The 20,940-nt window shown below is 44.0% G+C and overlaps 1 long non-coding RNA gene across 1 annotated transcript in view; it reads left to right on the top strand.

Moving 5' to 3' along the window:
- LOC138845369 (uncharacterized) overlaps positions 1-20,940 on the top strand; it is a 127,846-nt gene that overhangs the window by 37,186 nt on the left and 69,720 nt on the right. The gene's annotated exons all lie outside the window — the stretch shown is intronic.

Here is a 20,940-nt window from a genome sequence, read left to right on the forward strand (position 1 = left end):
GCGGGGAGTTGCCAGGCTGACAGGTGTGCATCAGACAAAGTCCACATCAGAGCGGGCAGCGCTGTTACGCAGCGGGTTGAGCAGCCACTCAGGATGCTGGCACCTATATCAGAGTGCTTGTCTGAGTCCCAGCTGCTTCACTTCCTGTTAATGTGCCTGGGAAGGCTGCAGAAGATGGGCCAAGTACCTGGGCCCCTATCACCCATGTGGGAGACCAGGGTGGAGTTCCAGCTTCCTGGCTTTGGCCTGGCCTGGATCTGGGTGCAACGATCATTTTAGGAATGAAGCAGCAGGTGGAAGATCTCTCCCCGCTCCCCTCACTGTTGCTCTTTCAAATAAATAAATGAATAAGTATTTTTAAAGAACCTACATTGGAGCAGTATGGCTCAAAGGCATGTGTGTCATCACCTGTTGAGTATAAATGGCTGGGGGGGTCTGACCCGGTGCTTGTCTGTACTTGGTTTCCTGGGTGCTGTATGGGGGAAGTTCTAATCTCTTCCATTCCTTCTTGGGTTGGCTGAGAACGTTCACTTTCCACCTAGGTGTGTCCTGCTTGGACCTGTTCCTGAGACCTGGAAATGAGTCCGAGTGACACTGGAAGGATTGCAGCAAACAGTCCATGTTCCCATCCAGGGTCCAGTGCCTGGCCCGGACTGTGCCTACCAAATATTGCAGTGGTGGTGAGCCTGGTGTCTCTCAGGACTCATCCAGGCTCCTGCTTGCTGACTCCTTCAAAGGGCTTTGGTCATTTCCTAATGAAGATAAGCCCAGGTCATGACCCCAGATCATGGTTTACTTCTGTAAATTTCTCTTTCCACCTAACATTAGTTTTTAAAACTTATCCATGTTGATGTTTATTTTCTAACTGAATAATGTTCTAATATCTGACTATATAACTTACTAATCTGCTTTTTTTTCTCAAATTTAATTATCTGGGGACTGGTGCTGTGGCGCAGTGGGTTAACACCCTGGCCTGCAGTGCCAGTTCGAGACCTGGCTGCTCCACTTCTGATCCAGCTCTCTGCTATGGCCTGGGAAAGCAGTAGAGGATGGCCCAAGTCCTTGGGCCCCTGTACTCACTTGGGAGACCCTGAAGAAGCTCCTGGCTTCGATACGGCGCAGCTGCAGTTGTTGCAGCCAATTGGGGAGTGAACCATCGGATAGAAGACCTCTCTCTCTCTCTGCCTCTCCTCTCTCTGTGTAACTCTGACTTTCAAATAAATAAAGTCTTAAAAAAAAAAAAAGGTTTACTTATTTGAAAGGCAGAAGGCAGAATAACAGGGAGAACAAGAGAGAACAAGAGATTTTTTCCCTCCCCAAATGGCTGCCACAGTCAGCCAGGTCTAAGCCAGGACGCAAGTGCTTGGACCATCTTCTTCTGCCTTCCCAGGCACATTAGCAGGTGGCTGGATTGGAAACAGAGTATCTGGGACTTGAATCATTGCTCTGATGTAGGATGCTGGCTTCACAAGTGGCCACTTAACTCACTGTACCACAACACTGGCTCCTAATCTGTTCTTTTATTGATTGGATTTTTAGATTATTTACCTCTTTTATATCGCAAACAACATTTCTATGAATAATTTGTGCATGTCTTTCTGTGGATATGTAGAAGAATTTATCTTCTGTATTTACTTAGGTATTGCTAGATTATAGTATTTCAATATTTCCCAAATTTTCCTAAGCAATTTTTACTAATTTTTCTTCCCATTAGTAATGAATAAAAATTTCTGAACTCTACATTCTCACCAATATCTGATCTTACCAGACTCATTACAATTTGCAAATTACATGTGTGTAATTCTCATTGTGATTTTTACTTTCACTTACATGTGGCCAGTGATTTTAAACATTTTTTCATGTTTATTGGCCATTCAAGATTTCTGTTCTATGACATGTCTGTTCATATCTCTTGTGCTTTTTCTTTTTTTAAGATGTATTTATTTATTTGAAAGTAGGAGTTACACAGAGAGAAGGAGAGGCAGAGAGAAAGAAAGATGTCTTCCATCCGCTGGTTCACTCCCCAGTTGGCTGTAATGGCTGGAGTTGCTCTGATCCAAAGCCAGGAGCCAGGGGCTTCTTCCAGGTCTCCCACGCAGGTGCAGGAGCCCAAGGACTTGGGTCATCTTCCACTGCTTTCCCAAGCCACAGCAGAGAGCAGGATTGGAAATGGAGCGGCCAGGACTCGAACCGGCACACATATGGGGATGCCGGCACTGCAAGCAACAGCTTTACCCACTGTGCCACAGTGCCTGCCCCTCTTACGCTTTTTTTTTTTTAAGGTTTATTTTATTTACTTGAGAGGCATAGTTAGGGGGTGGGGAGGGGTCTTCCATTGCTGGTTCACTCCTCAAATGGCTACAACAGCTGGAACTGAGCCAAGCCAAAGCCAAAAGCCAGGAACTTCTTCCAGATCTCCCACACCAGTGCAGTGGCCCAAGCAGATGGGCCATTTTCTACTGCTTTCCTAGGCCATCAGCAGGGAGCTGAATCAGAAGTGGAGCAGCCAGTACTTGAACCAGTGCCCATACGGGATACCAATGCTGCAAGTGGATGCTTAACCTACCACCCCACAGTGCTGGCCTCTCTTGAGCTTTTTTCTATTTGGTTATTCATCTTTTTTTCTAGACTTGAGAAAATAATTTATATTTTTTGAATTATAATCCTCCATTGGGTATAGATTTGCAAGTATCTCTTCCTAGAATGTGTACAATCTACTGATTTTATTATAGTGTCTTGTTTTTGATAATTTTTTTTTCTTTTCTGTTTATTTGAGTGGTATAGAGAAAGAGATTTCCCATCCACTGGTTCACTCCTTAAATGCCTGCAAAGGCTGGGACTGGGGTGGGCTGAAACCAGCAGCCAGGAACTCAGTCTGGACCTCCCATGTGAGTGGCAGGAACTTGGCTCCTTGAGCCATCACCACTGCTACTCAGGGTCTTTATTCGTGGGAAGCTGGAGTCAGAATCTGGAGTTGCAATTCACAACAGCTGAGGTATGGAATCAACTCAGATGGCCATCAACTGATGACTGGATAAAGACAATGTGGTGTACATATACTGTGGAGCACACAGCCATAACAATGAATGAAATCTTGTCTTTGGCAACAAAATGGATATAACTGGAAACCATTGTGCTTAGTGAAATAAGCCAGTTGCCAAAAGACAAATATCATATGTTTTCTCTCAAATGTAACAGTTAATACAGAATAGCAAATAAATTAAGCTTTTAAAAAGTGTTTTTGTTTGTATCAACTGGATTATCTCAAACATGTTTTCAAGCTCACAAATTCTTTTTGCTTAGTCTGCTATTGGGGGCTGTCAAGTATATTATCAGACTTTTTGGCTTCTTACAGTGAAAGACTTCTGTTTGCCTTCCTAATTACATTAAATTTTACTTTACTAAGTTTCCTTAAAATCATTATTTTCAGTCTTTTTTCAGGAACTTCACTAACTTCCTTTTCTTTTGAGTAAGTTGTTATAAATGTGCTCCTTGGAGGCATCATGGTACTTGATTTTCATGCTTCAGTACTGGAGGATTTGTGCATCTGTCAGATCACCTGCCTCCACCAAATTCATAGGCTGGCTTATGTAGTTAGACTTTCTTAGTAACGTGTCTTCAGATGGTGGGTGAATATGCGGTGCTGGCTTCTGTTCCAGCTGAGTGCTTTGCCATAATGTATGTTAGCTTCTTCAGTTGTGGCCAACACCAGCAGAATCTGCAGGCCTAAGCTGTTGGATTGCACTGCTAGCTGAGATGCAGGCAGGTGGGTCTGCTGGTGGTTCAAGGCAGAGTGCACCTGGCTACCTAAGTGGGGCATTTGTGAGTCTCTGTGGGTCACCTGGGATGGGACCTTTCTGGCAGGTCCATGCAGGTGTGGTGCCATCAATTCCTGAGAGTGACATTGAGCTGGGCTATTCCAGTGGATCCAGGTAGGTGCAGCACAGCATTCCTGGTGGTAGAGCAGGGTTCCTGTCCAGTGTCCATGGCCCATCATGGTGGCCGGTGCTGTGGCGCAGTGGGTTAATGCCCTGGCCTGAAGCGCTGGCATCCCATATGGGTGCCGGTTCTACTCCCCGCTGCTCCTTTTCTGATCCAGCTCTCTGCTAAGACCTGGGACAGCAGTAGAAGATGACCCAAGTGCTTGGGTCCCTGCAACCACGTGGGAGACCCGGAGGAAGCTCCTGGCTCCTGGCTTCAGATTGTTGCAGCTCCGGCCGTTGCGGCCATTGGGGAGTGAACCAATGGATGAAAGACCTCTCTCTCTGTCTCTACCTCTCTCTGTAACTCTTTCAAATATATAAAGTAAATCTTTTTAAAGAATTTTTAAAAATTAAAAAAAAATACAGAATACAAAACAACATATAGGAATGAAACGGACATCTTGTGATATGCTTGTTTTCAGCCCTTGTTTATATTCCTGTAGAAGTGTGGTCTTCCCACTTTTTACTTGTTGAATATCATGGTTAGTGGTGAATTAGCCTGGCCCCTTAGAGTGGATTGAAAGCATGTCTTAACAAAAATCAGAGAAGAGAAGAAAGGAGAAGGATTTAAGGGGGAAGGGAAGTATGGTTATCTTTTTAGAACTGTACCTATAAAATTCATGAAATATGCTCTTTTTATGGTAATAAGAAAGAAACATAATAAAAAGAAGCTGGAGCTGGAAATTGAACCCAGGTAGTCTGATGTGGGACACAGGTTTCTTTACTGGTGTGTTAACCACTAGGTTAAATGCCTGCCCCATAGTAACCTTTAAAAAAAATTAGAGTACAAGAGATAGAGTACACACATCAATTCAATAAACATTTACAAGTGAATATGTATCAACATATTATTGCACAGGGATGCATTTACTTTTTTTACTTTTTTTTTTTTTTTTACTTGAGAGGCAGGGGGAGAGGGATTAGGAGAGAAAAACAGACATAAATATAGACAGACTACACCCAACCTGTGGTTCATTCCCCAAATACCTGCAACAAGGCTGGTCCAGGCCAAGACCAGGAGCCTAGAATTAAACCCAGGTTTCCTATATGATGGCTGAGAACCAACTACTTGAGCTGTGATGCATTTAAAATGTATTTGCATTCATGAATCTTTCCCTTTATCATTTGTAATTTTGTGTTTTGTTTAAGAAATCCTCCCTTATCCTAATGTCATAAACATGTTCTTACTTTTCTCCTAAATATTTTAATGTTTTGGTTTTTTATGTTTCATGAACCCAGAATTGTTTCCTGTGTGTATATAATATAAAGTAGTGAAAGGCAGAACTACAGAGAGAAAAGGAGAAACAGGGAGAGAGAGCTGTTCTATCCACTGGTTTATTCCTCAAATGGCCACTATGGCTGGGGCTAGGCCAGGCTAGAGCAAGAAGCCCAGAGCTGCTTCTGGGTCTCCCATGTGGGTGCAGAGGCCCGAATACTTGGACCATCCTCTTCTGCTTTCCCAGCCACGTTAGCAGGGAGCTGGATCAGAAGTAGAGCAGCCAGAACTTGAACTGGTGCCCATATGGAATGCTAACCTCGCAGGCGGCTCAACCCACTATGCCACAGTGCTGGCCCCTTAGTTTTCTTTCTTTTTTTTTTTAACTTATTCAACAGGTAGAGTTATAGACAATGAGAGAGAGAGAGAGACAGAGAGAGACAGAGACAGAGATAAAGGTCTTCCTTCCGTTGGTTCACCCCCCAAATGGCCACTATAGCCGGCGCTCTGCACCAATCTGAAGCCAGGAGCCAGGTGCTTCCTCCTGGTCTCCCATGCGGGTGCAGGGGCCCAAGCACCTGGGCCATCCTCCACTGCCTTCCCGGGCCACAGCAGAGAGCTGGACTGGAAGAGGAGCAACCAGGACTAGAACCCGGCGCCCATATGGGATGCCAGTGCTGCAGGCGGAGGATTAACCAAGTGAGCCACGGAGCCGGCCCCTAGTTTTCTTTCTTTTTAAGATTTATTTTATTTATTTGAAAGACACAGAGGTAGAAACAGAGAGAGAGAGAGATACCTTCCAACTGCTGGTTCAGTCCCCAAGTGGCCACAGTGAGTGGCCAGAGCTGAGCTGATCTGAAGCCAGGAGCCATGAGGCTCTTCTGGGTCTCCCACCTGGGTGCAGGGGCCCACGGATGTGGGCCATCATCAGCTGCTTTCCCATGTACGTTAGCAGGGAGCTGGATTGGAAGTGGAGCAGCCAGGACTTGAACCAGCACCCATGTGAGATGCTGGCACTGCAGGCCAGGGCATTAACCTCTGAGCCACAGTGCCAGCCCCTAGTTTTCTTTCTAATAAGTGTAACCATTCGGTCAAACAGTATGTATTGGCCATCAATACCTTCCACCACTTTTGTGTAGCAAGGTTCTACATGTGTGTGCATCTAATTCCTAGGCACTCCATTATGTTCTATTGATCCCTTTGTCTACCTTCACGCCATAGAGAAGAAAAAATAGTATCTTTTCTTCACGTATTTAAGGTTCACGACCAAGACAGCTGTAGTAAAAGACAGATACGGAAGGAAAAAGCATACGAATTTATTTATGTTTTACATGATATAGGAGCCTTTGGAAATGAGGACCCAAAGGAACACAGCAACGAGTATGTTTTTATGCTTAGGTTGGAAGAAGAGCAGACAGTGGCAGGGAAGCATGATTGGCTACAGAGATACGATCTAAGAGTAAAACCTGAGGAGACCTTACCAAAGCCTCTTTGTTCAGGTACTTCTAGGTGTCTCTGTCTTCAAGAGTAAGCCTGTTCCTTTCCTGACGGTGCAGGGGAGGAATCTCTCACATGAAGGTTTTGCCTCACGAGGGAGGAGGGGGAGGTTTCTCCTAGGCCGTGCTGCCATATTTTGGAGTAGCCTGTTCTGAACCCCACCAGCACCAGGATCTACTACCTCCATGACTATAGATTTATGAGAACGTTTGATAGTGGGTGGAGTAAAAAGTACTCCATATTTTGTGCCATAAACTCCCAGTTACACATTGAGGCATAAAAGCATTCAAATCGTTCCAAAGTTCAGGTTGGTAAAGGAGAAAATGTGCCAAACTTGGTGTCACAGGTGCACCCCTGATCTGACATATCTGATTATATGCTTCAGAGTAGGTCACTTTGATGTTTTCCATTTTAAAACAGGTAAATTTGAGTGGATCTTTAAGATTCCATTCACTTACGATAATCCTGACATCATCATACCTGTTTTCCCACACTGCCAACAGCCTACCCTCGCTGCTCAACAGAGTAGCGGTGTGTTGTAGAATTCACCACTGGAAAAGAATATGAACAACTCCTGATTGTTTTTGTTCTTGTGCTTGAGGACTAAATTAGATTATAAATTTTTAAAAGGCCATCTCAGATCTTTGTCAAGTAACTAAACTCAAAAGAGTAATAACTGTTCTCCATTTCTCATAAATGTCTCATCTATTTTGTTCATACTTTCTAAAACAACTTGGTTTACATGGAGATTTTTAGTTAGTCTCATTGGGACTGTAAAAAATACCTCTTCCTCTTTCGGAATGGATTATTTTGAGTAGTGACATAAATGAAAATCAGCATGTAGTTTTATCATGATCGGTTTCGACTGGAGCCAGTAGAAGAAATGTTCTTGCCCTTATAAAGCAAATTAGGTCTATGGTGATATGCTATAACTAGTGGGCTTTATGTTAAGAACAATATGCAGACTTCATTTACATTTATAAAATAAATTCTTAGTGGGAGGGTTGTAATTATTTATACTACTGAAGGCTTGAGGTTTTTTTTTTTAACTTTTATTTAATGAATATAAATTTCCAAAGTACAACTTATGGATTACAATGGCTTCCCCCCCATACCGTCCCTCCCACCCACAACCCTCCCCAAGGCTTGAGTTTTTTAAAATGAAGACTCACTATGTAGCTCCTTTAAAATATTTATTACATTATTAAAAGTATGGCAAAACACATATGATGAAGTTGGAATTTTCTAAATTGGAAAAAATATCCTATGGGAGCTGTCAATTAAACATTTAAAAAATGTATCTATTTATTTTAAAGGCAGGGAGGCAAAGAGATGGAGAGCTCCATCTACTGATTCCTTCCCCAAACGCTTGCAGTGGCTAGGACTGGGCCGAGGCTAAGGCTAACAGCCAGGAACTCAATCCGGGATTCCTACTTGGGTGGGACAAACCCAACTCCTTGAGCCATCACTGCTGCCTCCCAGGGTCTGCAATAGCAGGAAACTGGAATCATGAGCTGAAAACAGATGTCAGACCCGGATACTCTCATGTGGGACATAGGCCTCTCTGTTGGTAACAATGCTAGGCCAAACACTTATCCCAAATTAATGTGTTTGAAAATGAAAATGATTAGACCCAAGGAGAAGAATAACTTGCCCAAGGGTTCAAACTATGGAAACTCTTCTGCCCCAGGAAATTCTTCTTTGTGAATAGAGATTTTTCTTCGTGTTTTTGTTCTTTTTTTTTTTTTTTTTTTTTTTTTTTTTTTTTTTTTTTGACAGGCAAAATGGACAGTGAGAGAGAGAGACAGAGAGAAAGGTCTTCCTTTTGCCATTGGTTTACCCTCCAATGGCCGGCACACCGCGCTGATCCGAAGCCAGGAGCCAGGTGCTTCTCCTGGTTGCCCATAGGGTGCAGGCCATGGGGTGCAGGGCCCAAGCACTTGGGCCATCCTTCACTGCACTTCCCTGGCCACAGCAGAGAGCTGGCCTGGAAGAGGGGCAACCGGGACAGAATCCGGCGCCCTGACCAGGACTAGAACCCAGTGTGCCGGCGCCGCAAGGCGGAGGATTAGCCTATTAAGCCGCAGCGCCAGCCCGTGTTTTTGTTCTTAACATTAGTTTACAATATATTTTATATATTAATACATATATATAATGTATGTTATACTCAAGGACAAATCTAGATTTTGGGAGATCAAAAATAATTTAATTGCTTTAATTTTTAATTTTATTCTTTCTAAAAAAGTACACAAAATTACAAATATAAAATTAAGTATAAAAGAGAATATTTCAATAAAAAATTATAACAATATATGGAGGATTTAGAGATTTGAGTGCCTTTCTTCTGAGATTTCTTTAGACAGCTTACACATATAATACTTCCAAGAGCAGCCTGCCTTCGTCTCCCCCACACAGATCACTCTATAAATCCCAGTGACTCCCAGAACTCATAGCATTATCAGCTTCATGTTAAATCTGCTTTGGCCCATAGTATGCTTATTATTTCACTAGTTCTTTATTTTCCCCTAAGATTGGTTTATTTATTTGAAAGGCAGAGTTACAGAAAGAGGAAGAGAAGGAGAGACACAGAGAGAGGTCTCCCATCCGCTGGTTCATTCCCCAGATGGCCACAATGGCCAGGGCTGAGCTAGGCTGAAGCCAGGAGCCAGGAGCTTCTTCCAAGTCTCCTATGTGGGTGTCAGAGGCCCAAGGACTTGAACCATTCTCCACTGCTTTCCCAGACCATTACCAGGGATCTGGATCAGAGTTGGAAAGGGGCCTGGTGCTGGGGCCAGCAAGTTAAGTTGCTACCTGAAGCACGCACATCCCATCTGGGCGCCAGTTCAAGTCCTAGCTGCTCCATTTCCAATCTGGCTCTCTGCTAATGTACCTGGGAAAGCAGTGGAAGATGGCCCAACTGCTTGGGCCCCTGCACCCACATGGGAGACCTGGAAGAAGCTCCTGGCTTCAGCTTGGCCCAGCCCTGGCCACTGTGGACATTTAGGAAGCGAACCAGTGGATGAGAGACCCCTCTCTGTGTCTCTCCCTCTCTCTCTGTAACTCTGCCTTTCCAATGAGTAAAATAAACTAAAAAAAAAAAAAAAAAAAAAGAGCAGCTGGGACTTGAACTGGTGCCTATATGGGATGCTGACACTGCTTGTTTCACTAATTCTGAGAGATCCACAAAGTAAAAAGTAGTATAATAACAGAAAGGGATCTATATTTCTTTTTTACATAATGACAGAAATTGAAATTACAGTTGGTATCATGTAATAGCACGCATGGACTTTAGCAAAAAATAAGGTAAAGAAAATGACTCCTTTTATACATTTTCTGTTACATGCCAGACCCTCGCTGGAGTTTAGATGAGGAAACAGGCTCATAAATTAACCACCTATCCAAGGGGACCCAGGTGTTTGCATTCTATCTCCCCTACCTTCCACCAATACTTTCTTCTTCTTTTTTTTTAAGTCCATAGGAATGTATGCAGAACTACACAGCTTTACAGTTTTAAAGTTCATACACTTCATACTTACAACTTTAGGAATGTGGTGATTCTTCCCACTGTGCCTGCCCTCCCTCCCACACTCCCCCACCCCCGCTTCCTCCTCCCTCGCTTATTCCCACTCTTGTTTTTTACTGAGATCTATTTTCAATTGACTTTATACACATATGTTTAACGCTGTGTTAAGTAAATAATTCAACAAATAGTATGGGGAAAAAACCACAAAAACTGTTCCTCAACAGTCAGACAAGGGCTGTTCAAGTTGTTTCTCAAAGCATCAATTTTACTTCTACAGATTGCCTTTTGGGTGCTGTATTAGTTATCACAGATCAGGGAACATGTGTTATTTGTCCCTTTGGGACTGGCTTATTTCATTAAGTATGATGTTTTCCAGATTCATTCATTTTTGTTGCAAATGACCAGATTTCATTTTTTTTATTGCTTTGTTGTATTCCATGGTGTATATATCCCATAATTTCTTTATCCAGTCTTCAGTTGACAGAATTTGGGTTGATTCCATGTTAAGACATTGTGAATTGAGCTGCAGTAAACATGGAAGTGCAGTTAACTCTTTCATATGCTGATTTCATTTCCCAATTATTTCGAAATTTACTCTTCTTGGGGCCTAGAATAAAAATGCAAAATGACAGATGAGTCCATTCCCCAGGGACGGAGCCCTGCAGCCTGGAGCATCTGCCCAGATACCAGACTCATATCCCTGAGGGAATGTTCCTGACAAAAACAACAAAACACAGAACCTGTTAGAGGTACAGTTTGGGTTATTCCCCCAACATTTTAGTTTTATTTTATTTATCTATTTTTTAAATGAATGGCTCCTTCTTAAAAAAATATTTATTTGTTTGAACACAGAGTTACAGAGAGGCAGAGAGAGAGAAAGAGAGAGAGAGAGGTCTTTCATCTGCTGGTTCACTCCCTAGATGGCTGCAACAGCCAGAGCTGCGAGGATCCAAAGCCAGGAGCCAGGAGCTTCTTCAGGGTCTCCCACATGGGTGCAGGGGCTCAGGGACTTGGGCCATCTTTTACTTCTTTCCCAGGCCATAGCAGAGAGCGGGATGGGAAGTGGAGCAGCCAGGACTCAAACCAGCGCCCATAGGGGATGCTGGCACTGCAGATGGCAGCTTTACCTGCTATGGCATAGCGCTGGTCCCAACATTTTAGTGTTAAATACTTTACATAGCTGCAACCTGCTGTGTTCCAGTGTGCATTGATACCGTTAACTTGTAATTTTTCCTCTTTTTAATCAGTGAGTATATTCAGAACTGTGATATCCAGTATATAGAATATTGGATTTATCTGAAGAAACCATTTCGATATCCACTTTCAGTATCTTCCCAAGGGAAACTATTGCATTGAAAAAGCCCGTTTGAGCCGGCACCGCAGCTCACTAGGCTAATCCTCCACCTTGCGGCACCGGCACACCGGGTTCTAGTCCCGGTCGGGGCGCTGGATCCTGTCCCGGTTGCCCCTCTTCCAGGCCAGCTCTCTGCTGTGGCCCGGGAATGCAGTGGAGGATGGCCCAAGTACTTGGGCTCTGCACCCGCATGGGAGACCAGGAGAAGCACCTGGCTCCTGGCTCCTGCCATCGGATCAGCACGGTGCGCCGGCTGCAGCGCACCTGCCGCGGCGGCCATTGGAGGGTGAACCAACGGCAAAGGAAGACCTTTCTCTCTGTCTGTCTCTCTCACTGTCCACTCTGCCTGTCAAAAAAAAAAAAAAAAAAGCCCGTTTGCGTACCCCTGGCAAATATGTGAACTGCGGGGCTGGTGCAGTGGCGTAGCAGATTAAAACCATGGCCTGCAGTGCCGGCATCCTATGTGGGTGCTATTTCAAGTCCTGGCTGCTCCACTTCCAATCCAGTTCCCTGCTAATGGCCTGTGAAAGCAGTGGAAGATGGTCCATGTGGTTGGGCCCTTGCACTCACGTAGGATAACTGGAAGCAGCTCCTGGCTTTGGCCTGGCACTATCGTGGCTGCTGTGGCCATTTGGGGAGTGAACCAGCAGATGGAAGATCTCTCTGTCTCTCTCTCTCTCTCTCTCTGTAACTCTGCCTTTCAAATAAATAATAAATAAATCTTATATATATATATATATATATATATATTGGGGCTGGCACTGTGGCACCCTAGTTAATGCCCTGGCCTGAAGCGCCAGCATCCCACGTGGGCGCCGGTTTGGGACCTGGCTGCTCCCTTCCAGTCCAGCTCTCTGCTATGGCCTGGGAAAGCAGTAGAGGATGGCCCAAGTCCTTGGGCCCCTGCACCCGCGTGGGAGATCCGGAGCAGGCTCCTGGCTCCTGGCTCCTGGCTTCAGATCGGCGCAGCTCCAGCCATTGCAGCCAGTTGGGGGGTGAACCAGTGGATGGAAGACCTCTCTCTCTGCCTCTCCTCTCTCTGTGTAACTCTGATTTGCAAATAAATAAATAAATATTTTTTTAAAAAAATATATGTAGAGTGTGCCAGAATGTGCTGTTTGAGAGCTGAGGGACCTGGTCCTGGTTCTGTCTCTTCTACCAACTAATTTTCTACAACTTGATGATTTCTGTAACTGCAGTCTACAGAATTCTTAACCTCTCAGAATTCTTAAGGTCCTCAGCTATTAAATCAAAGTGTTAGAGCTGGGACTCTGATTTTAATTATTTTTACAGAAGACTGACCTATGGGAATGTTTATCCCATCATTGTATGTACTGGTGGCAGAAGTAACCCAGGGAACTGTGCTAGAAGAATGGAGAATTAATTGTGTTGGCTGATTACTATGGGATGTTACAGACAATTAAAAGCAACAAACTAGATGTTCATGTTTCAATGTGGATAGATCTGAAAAGCATTATGTAGTAAAGAAATTAAGAGCAATAAACTCTATATTATAATGTTGTTTACATAAATTGAAAATACACATTTAAGGCAAAGTAACATTATGCATTTTACAAAGCTAAGTGGATATTTAAAATACAATAGGTGTCACAGTTGGTGGGTATGGGGCGTGGTTATCAAAGAAAGGGAGTGACAGGAAGGTATCTACATGAACCAATGATTTCAGATGGCATAAAAATAAATCATTAATTCAATCATGTGCATTTGAAGTTAAAATTTCAGAGTTCCATAATAGTTACATGCTTAAGAAAGACTGTGGGACTATCCTGTGAATCAACATGAAAAATACGGACTAAGAATAGTATGAATTACAAACAGACAAGCACGTGAAGTGTAGAACAATGAAAAATTGATCAAGTGAGAAAAGGTGAATTTCACTGAAGTTCACAATTATTGATAAAGAGATGTGGATTTAAGGGAATGACAGAACATATGTATTAGAATCAGTTTGTCAATTCATGTGTGTGAATATGGGTCAAATTTGAGTCTTGGAGAATTTACAGGAAACCCACACATAATAATACTGAAAGGTTACATGTTCTCAGTGTTGGACACTTACCAGTTTCATCATTTCTGTCATCTTTCCTTCTCTCAGTTACATTATCTTTGGCTCTACTTTCTTTGGCTTGCTTTTGTAGCCAGCACTGGGCTTCCTCTTTCTTGAGCTGTTGTCTTGGCAGGCACATTATTGATATTTCCTTTAAAGAAGTAAATAGTTCTTGCTTTGGCCACACACTATGTAACCACCGCCCTACAAGTACACACACACACACACACATGCACACACGCACACACACACACAGAACTAGCTACTGCTAAAACTTCCAATAAAGCCAACCCTACAATTAGTGGCTTAGGAGTGGTAAAATGGGTGGTGTAAATATGATGATATGAACAAAAAATGTTCCAGAGAACCCCAAGAAGTTATTTGTTCCATAAATAAAGAGATGGCAAGGCCCAACCCTTTTCTTGTTCTTGATCATATTCTCCATTCCTATACCCCAAATTCAAGTGCTTACATTATCTTACTATAAGTGAGTTTAATATTTTATCTAGAAAAATACTTTTTTTTGATGATCATAAATCCCATTACGGGGGGGACTGAGTTTTTCTGTGACTATAACTTAGTGATTTTTTCCCCTCTGGCTGTAGGATTTTGTCTTGACGTTTAGAGGCCTTAAAGGGAAGAAAATTTCAATAGAGAGGTTAGCTTTCTTGCTTAGAATGGAAATATTTTGAACTGCATTGTTGTTAATTTATTTATCTTTATTCATGGAGATGAAGAGGTTATGTCAGTGGGCTTTCTAGACACTCAAAGTTGTGTTATTTTCCCCCTAATATATTTTTTTTTGACAGGCAGAGTGGACAGTGAGAGAGAGAGAGACAGAGAGAAAGGTCTTACTGTGCCGTTGGTTCACCCTCCAATGGCCACCGCGGCTGGCGCACTGCGGCCAGCACATTGCGCTGATCCGAAGCCAGGAGCCAGGTACTTCTCCTGGTCTCCCATGGGGTGCAGGGCCCAAGCACTTGGGCCATCCTCCACTGTACTCCCGGGCCATAGCAGAGAGCTGGCCTGGAAGAGGGGCAACCGGGACAGAATCCGGCACCCCGACCGGGACTAGAATCTGGTGTGCCGGCGCTGCTAGGTGAAGGATTAGCCTAGTGAGCCACGGCGCCGGCTCCCCCTAATATTTTTACTGATTAAGAGAATCAGAGAGAAAGAGAGCCACCCATTGGTTCCTTCCTAAATGCCCTCAAAAGTGAGCAGCTGGAACCGGGAGCTGGGAACTCAATCCAGTTTTCCCGTGTAGGTGGCAGGAACCCAACTACCTGTGCTGTCACTGCTGTTCCCTAGGGTCTGCCTTAGCAGCAAGCTGGAGTCAGGAGCCAGAGCCAGGAGTCAAATCAGGTGCACTGATGCAGAACACAGGTGCTCTAACTGGCATCTTAACCAGTAGGCTAAACACTCCTCAAGTTTTTATTTTTAATGGCCAAAGATTACAATACTATGATATTAATAGCATTAGTGTCATTATCTTGGAAGAAAATGTTCCACCTTGGAATTTTTACTTGCTGACTTTATGAACAGAGTATGTGGGTTATCTATTCTACATTTGCTGAGGGCAGCTGTCGTGAATAGTGAAGAGCAGCTGTGATGCTGGCTGAAAGGCAGTGTCAGTGAGTAGTTGTGTACTGTAGTAGTTGTCGTAGAGTAGCAGTGTTGTGTAGTAGTTGAGTGAAAGGATTGGAACTAGACTGCCTGAGTTGAATTGTTGTTCTACCAATAATGAAGTATATGGCCTTGGGAAAGGGTGTCATCTCTTTATCCTTTGTAGAGTTATTAGGATTAAATGAGATAATTAAAAAATATTCATAAGAGTGTTTGCTACAAAGTAAGACCTATATGCTTATTAAATCAAAATAAAAGTAATACACCTTTGTAAATGTTATTGAGGTAAATGTCAATAGCCTGGGACTGCTGGGTTCTCATTTTAAGTATAGTTGGTTTTTTTTTTTTTTTTTAAGATTTGTTTACTTGAGAGGCAGAGTTACAGACAAAGAGAGGGAGAGAAACAGAGAGAGGTCTTCCATCCGCTGGTTCACTCCCAAAATGGCCACAATGGCCAGAGCTGGGCTGATCCAGAGCCAGGAGCCAGGAGCTTCCTCTGAGTCTCCCACGTGGGTGCAGGGGCCCAAAGACTTGGGCCATCTTCTACTGCTTTCCCAGACCATAGCAGAGAGCTGGATCGGAAGATGAGCAGCTGGGACTCAAACTGGTGCCCATATGGGATTCTGGGCACTGAAGGCAGATACTTAACCTACTAAGACCACAGCCCCAGCCCCCTAGTATAGTTTTTAAATATGGTTTTTCTGCCTCTTCTCTTTGTGATGACAGTTCTGTTCATTTGAAATGAAATCCCTACTCTTTCATCAGGGGCCTCTTAAATTTTTTTAAATTTTTATTTTATAGGCTTTCTAATTCAGGATGGCCTGGAAAATGAGAGAATCAATTTATTAGAATTATGTGTAGAAATTAAATAGTTCAAAGATCTTTCTTATGAATCATTTGTATGCCCTTTAGTTCTTGAATGAGGAACTGTATCTATCTTGATCAGAAATCATCCTTTTCCCTCTACTTCCAATCATCAATTATGTTCTGAATGGAGGTAAATTGCTAAGAGCTCTCTAGATGGCCAGCACCACGACTCAACAGGCTAATCCTCTACCTGCGGCGCCGGCACACCGGGTTCTAGTCCCAGTCGGGGCACCGGATTCTGTCCTGGTTGCTCCTCTTCCAGTCCAGCTCTCTGCTGTGGCCTGGGAGTGCAGTGGAGGATGGCCCAAGTGCTTGGGCCCTGCACCCCATGGGAGACCAGGAGAAGCACCTGGCTCCTGGCTTCGGATCAGTGCAGTGCGCTGGCTGCAGCAGCCACTGGGGGTGAACCAACGGAAAAAGGAAGACCTTTCTCTCTGTCTATCTCTCACTGTCCACTCTGCCTGTAAAACAAAAACAAAAACAAACAAACAAAAAATCTCTCTGTTTAACAGGGTTCATCATACTGTTTTATTCTGTAACTATATTCTGTATTGGATATCACTGTTCTTGTCCCTCTCTTCCGCACTGATACAAGTGCTCAGATGAAGCAGCAATCACTCTGGGATAGCATAGAATATGTGGAGCTAAGAAGAGGGAAAGGTATCATGGTGGATAATAGCTAAATGGTCTCTTCCTGCTCAGCTGTTGGTGTCTGATTGCAGAGAATGGCCATGAACTCTGAAGCTTCTGGACTAGAAGGTTGCTTAAGTATTTTTAACCTAATCTGCATCTTTGCTACATGAAAGTAGGTGTATAATTTCAATTATGGTGTATGAAATGAGGCAACGTTGTTGGTATTGAAAACACATGAAAATCAGCACTTGGTTGACCCCCCTCCACTGCTTGTCCTCTTAAAACTGCCCAACAACCAAAACAAACTAGCCTTTTGGAATTATTAATCTTGGCTTTGCAGCTAACGGAAAAAGTGAACTTGAGAGAAATTGTGCAGGTAGCTATGGAGACTTAAGACATGCTCATAAATGTTAGAGTTGGAAGACATATAAAGATTATTTAGTTCAACTGTCAGATGTTTAGATGAAGAAGCTGTGACCATGAAAAGTGAAGTAATTTGACAAAAAAAATCACAAAACCACATCTTGACTTTTTATTTTTTTAATTATTTATTTATTTTGAAAGTCAGGGTGCTAGAGTGAGGGAAGGAGAAAGAGCTTCTATCCACTGGTTCCTTCTACAAATGGCTGCAACAGTGGTGGCTGGGCCAGGTCAAAGACAGGAGCCAGGAAATCTGTCAGGGCCTCCCATATGGGTGGCAGGGCCCAAGCACTTGAGCCATCTTCCACTGCTCTCCCAGTGCATTAGCAGGGAGCTGGATGAGAAGCAGAGTGGGGCTCGAACCAGTGATCAGATATGGGATGCCGGCATAAGAAGCAGTGGCTTGACCTGCTGCGCCACATGCTGGCCCATGGAGCTTGATGTTTTCAGTGTTGATGAGGCTATGAGTTTTTATGTGGACAAAATGGAAGCTTTCTCTGTCATGGACTTGTTCCCCTCCTTGTCCTCAGACAGGGTCTTCTTGCATATGTAAAAGATTATTACAGGGGCCAGTGCTGTGGCGCAGCGGGTTAAAGCCCTGGCCCGAAGCACCAGCATCCCATATGGGCGCTGGTTCTAGTCCCAGCTGCTCCACTTCCCATCCAGCTCTCTGCTATGGCCTGGGAAAGCAGTGGAAGACGGCCCACGTGCTTGGGCCCCTGCACCCATGTGGGAGACCTGGAAGACACTCCTGGCTCCTGGCTTTGGATCAGCACAGCTCTGGAAGTTTCGGCCAACTGAGGAGTGAACCAGTGGATGGAAGACCTCTCTCTCTCTCTCTGTATCTCTGTCTTTCAAATAAATAAAATAAATCTTAAAAAAAAAAGATTATTACAACAGCTCCAGACTCTATCCTCTGGGATCCGAGTTCGGTAGGAGAGATGGAATATCCCAGAACTGCTCATATCATCCTGTTGGTTCTGACAAGGACTATCTATTATCCACAGATCCATCACAGGGGCCAGGAAGAATGTGATCCATTCACTGGCATCAGCTATCATCACATATAATGAGAACTAGTACACAAATGATCCAGAAAAAAGTTAATACATGCATGTTATTTAATATTTTCTAACAAACAATCGTATAGCACTTACTCTACTGGGTTGTTTTAAGAACTTTGCAACTATTAGCCCATTTATGCATCATCTCAATGTGATATGATAGGTGCTATTATTATCACCATTTTAGAGATGAGAAAACTAAGTTAGAGGAAGGTCAAGTAATGTGCCTGAAGTCACACACCTTGTGAGTGGCAAAGTGGCGGCAGTGCCAACCCAGGCAACTTTGCTCCTGAATATGTGTTTTGTTTCTCTACTGCGTGAACCCAGTAGTTCAACTCTTTCCCTGTTTCTATAGGGTCACCTTCTTAACTCCACCATCACTCTCTGAGCAGGGAGGGATTTTTTTCTTGCTTCTTGGCATAGGAGGCTGACTAACTGGAAGTGATGTACAAAAGGTGTGCCTGTAGGGCTCGCGATCAGGGCAGACCAGCTAAGCAGAGGTAACAGTTTGCTCCCCGTGTTCTGGGCTTCCTTTTTAAGGAGTCGTCTGGGCTCTTGCAGAAGTGTTCACATGCTCACTCTATTTGCTAATTCCTGGAACCGAGGAGATTTGCCAATAAGCTTCTTGGAGATGGATGACTTCTTAAATGTCAAATGAAACATTGAGTTGTTAAATTGTGCTGCTTAAAATGTCAGGAAAAACCATTATTTTTGCAGACAGAGCTTCAGTGTGGTCTGATTTCAAGTCTGTGAAGTGACTCCTGTCTTTGAGAAGAATCCTCCTTTATTGTCAAGTGTTGCTGTGGCTTTGTACAGAGGTGGCCTAAGTGACAGTGCTGCTCTCTAAGCTAGCTGAACACAGGGAAAGCGTGCTGTTCTTCCTCAACTCCTCCCCTGCCTTCCTACCTGTACTAACCCAGACTTCCCGGAAACTCCACGGGGGCCACTCTCCTGCCATCTCCCTCCCTCCCTCCCTCCCTCCTTCCTTTCTTCTCTTCACTCCAGTACAAAGCTCTGCATGACGGGGCTTTCAGAATCCATTTTTCAGTTATCTGATTTCATTAAGAAAATAATTTTTTTTTTTGTTTTGACAAGCAAGAGAGACAGGGACAGAGTTCCCATTAGCTAGTTCACTTCTTAAATGCCTGGCAATGGTCCCAGGTCAGGGGAGTGGCCCAAAGCTAGGCACCAATAATTTAATCCAGGTTTCCTTGTAGCTGGCAGGAGCCCCAATACTTGAGCCATCATGGCTGTCTCCCAGGGTCTGCATTAGCAGGAAGCTGGAGTCAGAAGTCAAACCCAGGTCCTCTGACACCCACGGGTGTCTTAATCTCACCAGTAGACTAAACACTGACCCCTAGTGATGTTACTTTAAAGTATTTTCCTACAGAGCAAAGCAGGGGCTTAATAGAGTTGAATTTATACCTCAGGATGACATAGCTGAGTGGAGGAGTCCAAGTATGGTCAGGTAATTGGAAGGCTGAGTTGCATCACCAAAAGTAACCTGAAATTCTAGTGATAGGTGTGGCAAGGGCCAAGAGGAGGGCGGCTGTAGTGCCTGTGGTAGGGGACCAGGAGCAGAAGGGTTAGCACTGCCTCTGTGCATCTGTGAACCTCCAGCTTGTGCAACACTTTGAGTCCAGGCAGCTCCGCCTCTGGCCTGCTTCCTCTTTCATCATGACCCAGCTTGGTCATCTCAAAATTGTTAGGTTGGAGGAGATAACTCCCAACCCTTCCCTGCATCTCAAATTATATGGTAAGGCTTACTACATATTTTACTGGAAACAAAATCAATTTGGGAGGGAGGAGTGACTCTGTCTGGACAGTGTAGGTGACTGCCATCTTGTGTCTTAACAAGATTCACTGTGAATACAGAAGTGCACGTGTTCTAGATCGCCCGGTGTATAAAGCACTGTGAATAGGGCGAGCCACATGGCCTCGAGCCAGAGGCGTGGAGCTGCACTTCAAAATGCCCAGCTTCTTCAGCTCTCACGCCCTCTGGCTGGGTGACATTGAGGAAATCAAAATCTTTCTGACCCTTTATTTCTGCTGTGAAACGAAGACACAAACGATCATTTCTAGGATCTACTTCCTATTCGAAGATTATTTTGTATCTATAAAATAAGATTTAAAAATATTGACAATTATTTTCTATTTCTGAAGTCTTGGAAATGTAAATGAATACTTGTCCCTATATAACAGAAAAGAAAATTGAGACACAGCAAAATTCATATCCACCTAACATTAAAATCCTGAATGCTAGGGGTGGGCATTCAGACCAATTAAGGTGTCAGTTAGAATACCTGTGTCCCCTACAGGAGGGCCTAGGTGTGCAATACCCACCGCTTGCTCCTGATTCCAGCTTCCTAGGAGTGCAGACCTTGGGAGACAGCAGTGACAGCTCAAGTAGTTGTACTGCTGCCACCCATGGGATCCCTGGATTGAGTTCCCTGGCTGCCAACTTTGGCCCACAGCCAGAGGCTGTTACAGGCATTTGGGGCATCCGCCAGTATATGGGAGCTCTCTTTCTGTCTGTCTCACAAAAACAAACAACAAGCAACAAAATAAACCCCTGGCTCTCTCAGTGAGATCCTAGTCCCTGTGTGATACTTGGCCAGTGAGTCACTAAGCTACCTCACACAGGCTGTGCTGGCTCTTCCACTCCAGGAAATGACGTAAGAAACTCAGTGGA

Source organism: Oryctolagus cuniculus, chromosome 15, assembly GCF_964237555.1.
Source record: "Oryctolagus cuniculus chromosome 15, mOryCun1.1, whole genome shotgun sequence".
Classification (NCBI taxonomy): domain Eukaryota; kingdom Metazoa; phylum Chordata; class Mammalia; order Lagomorpha; family Leporidae; genus Oryctolagus; species Oryctolagus cuniculus.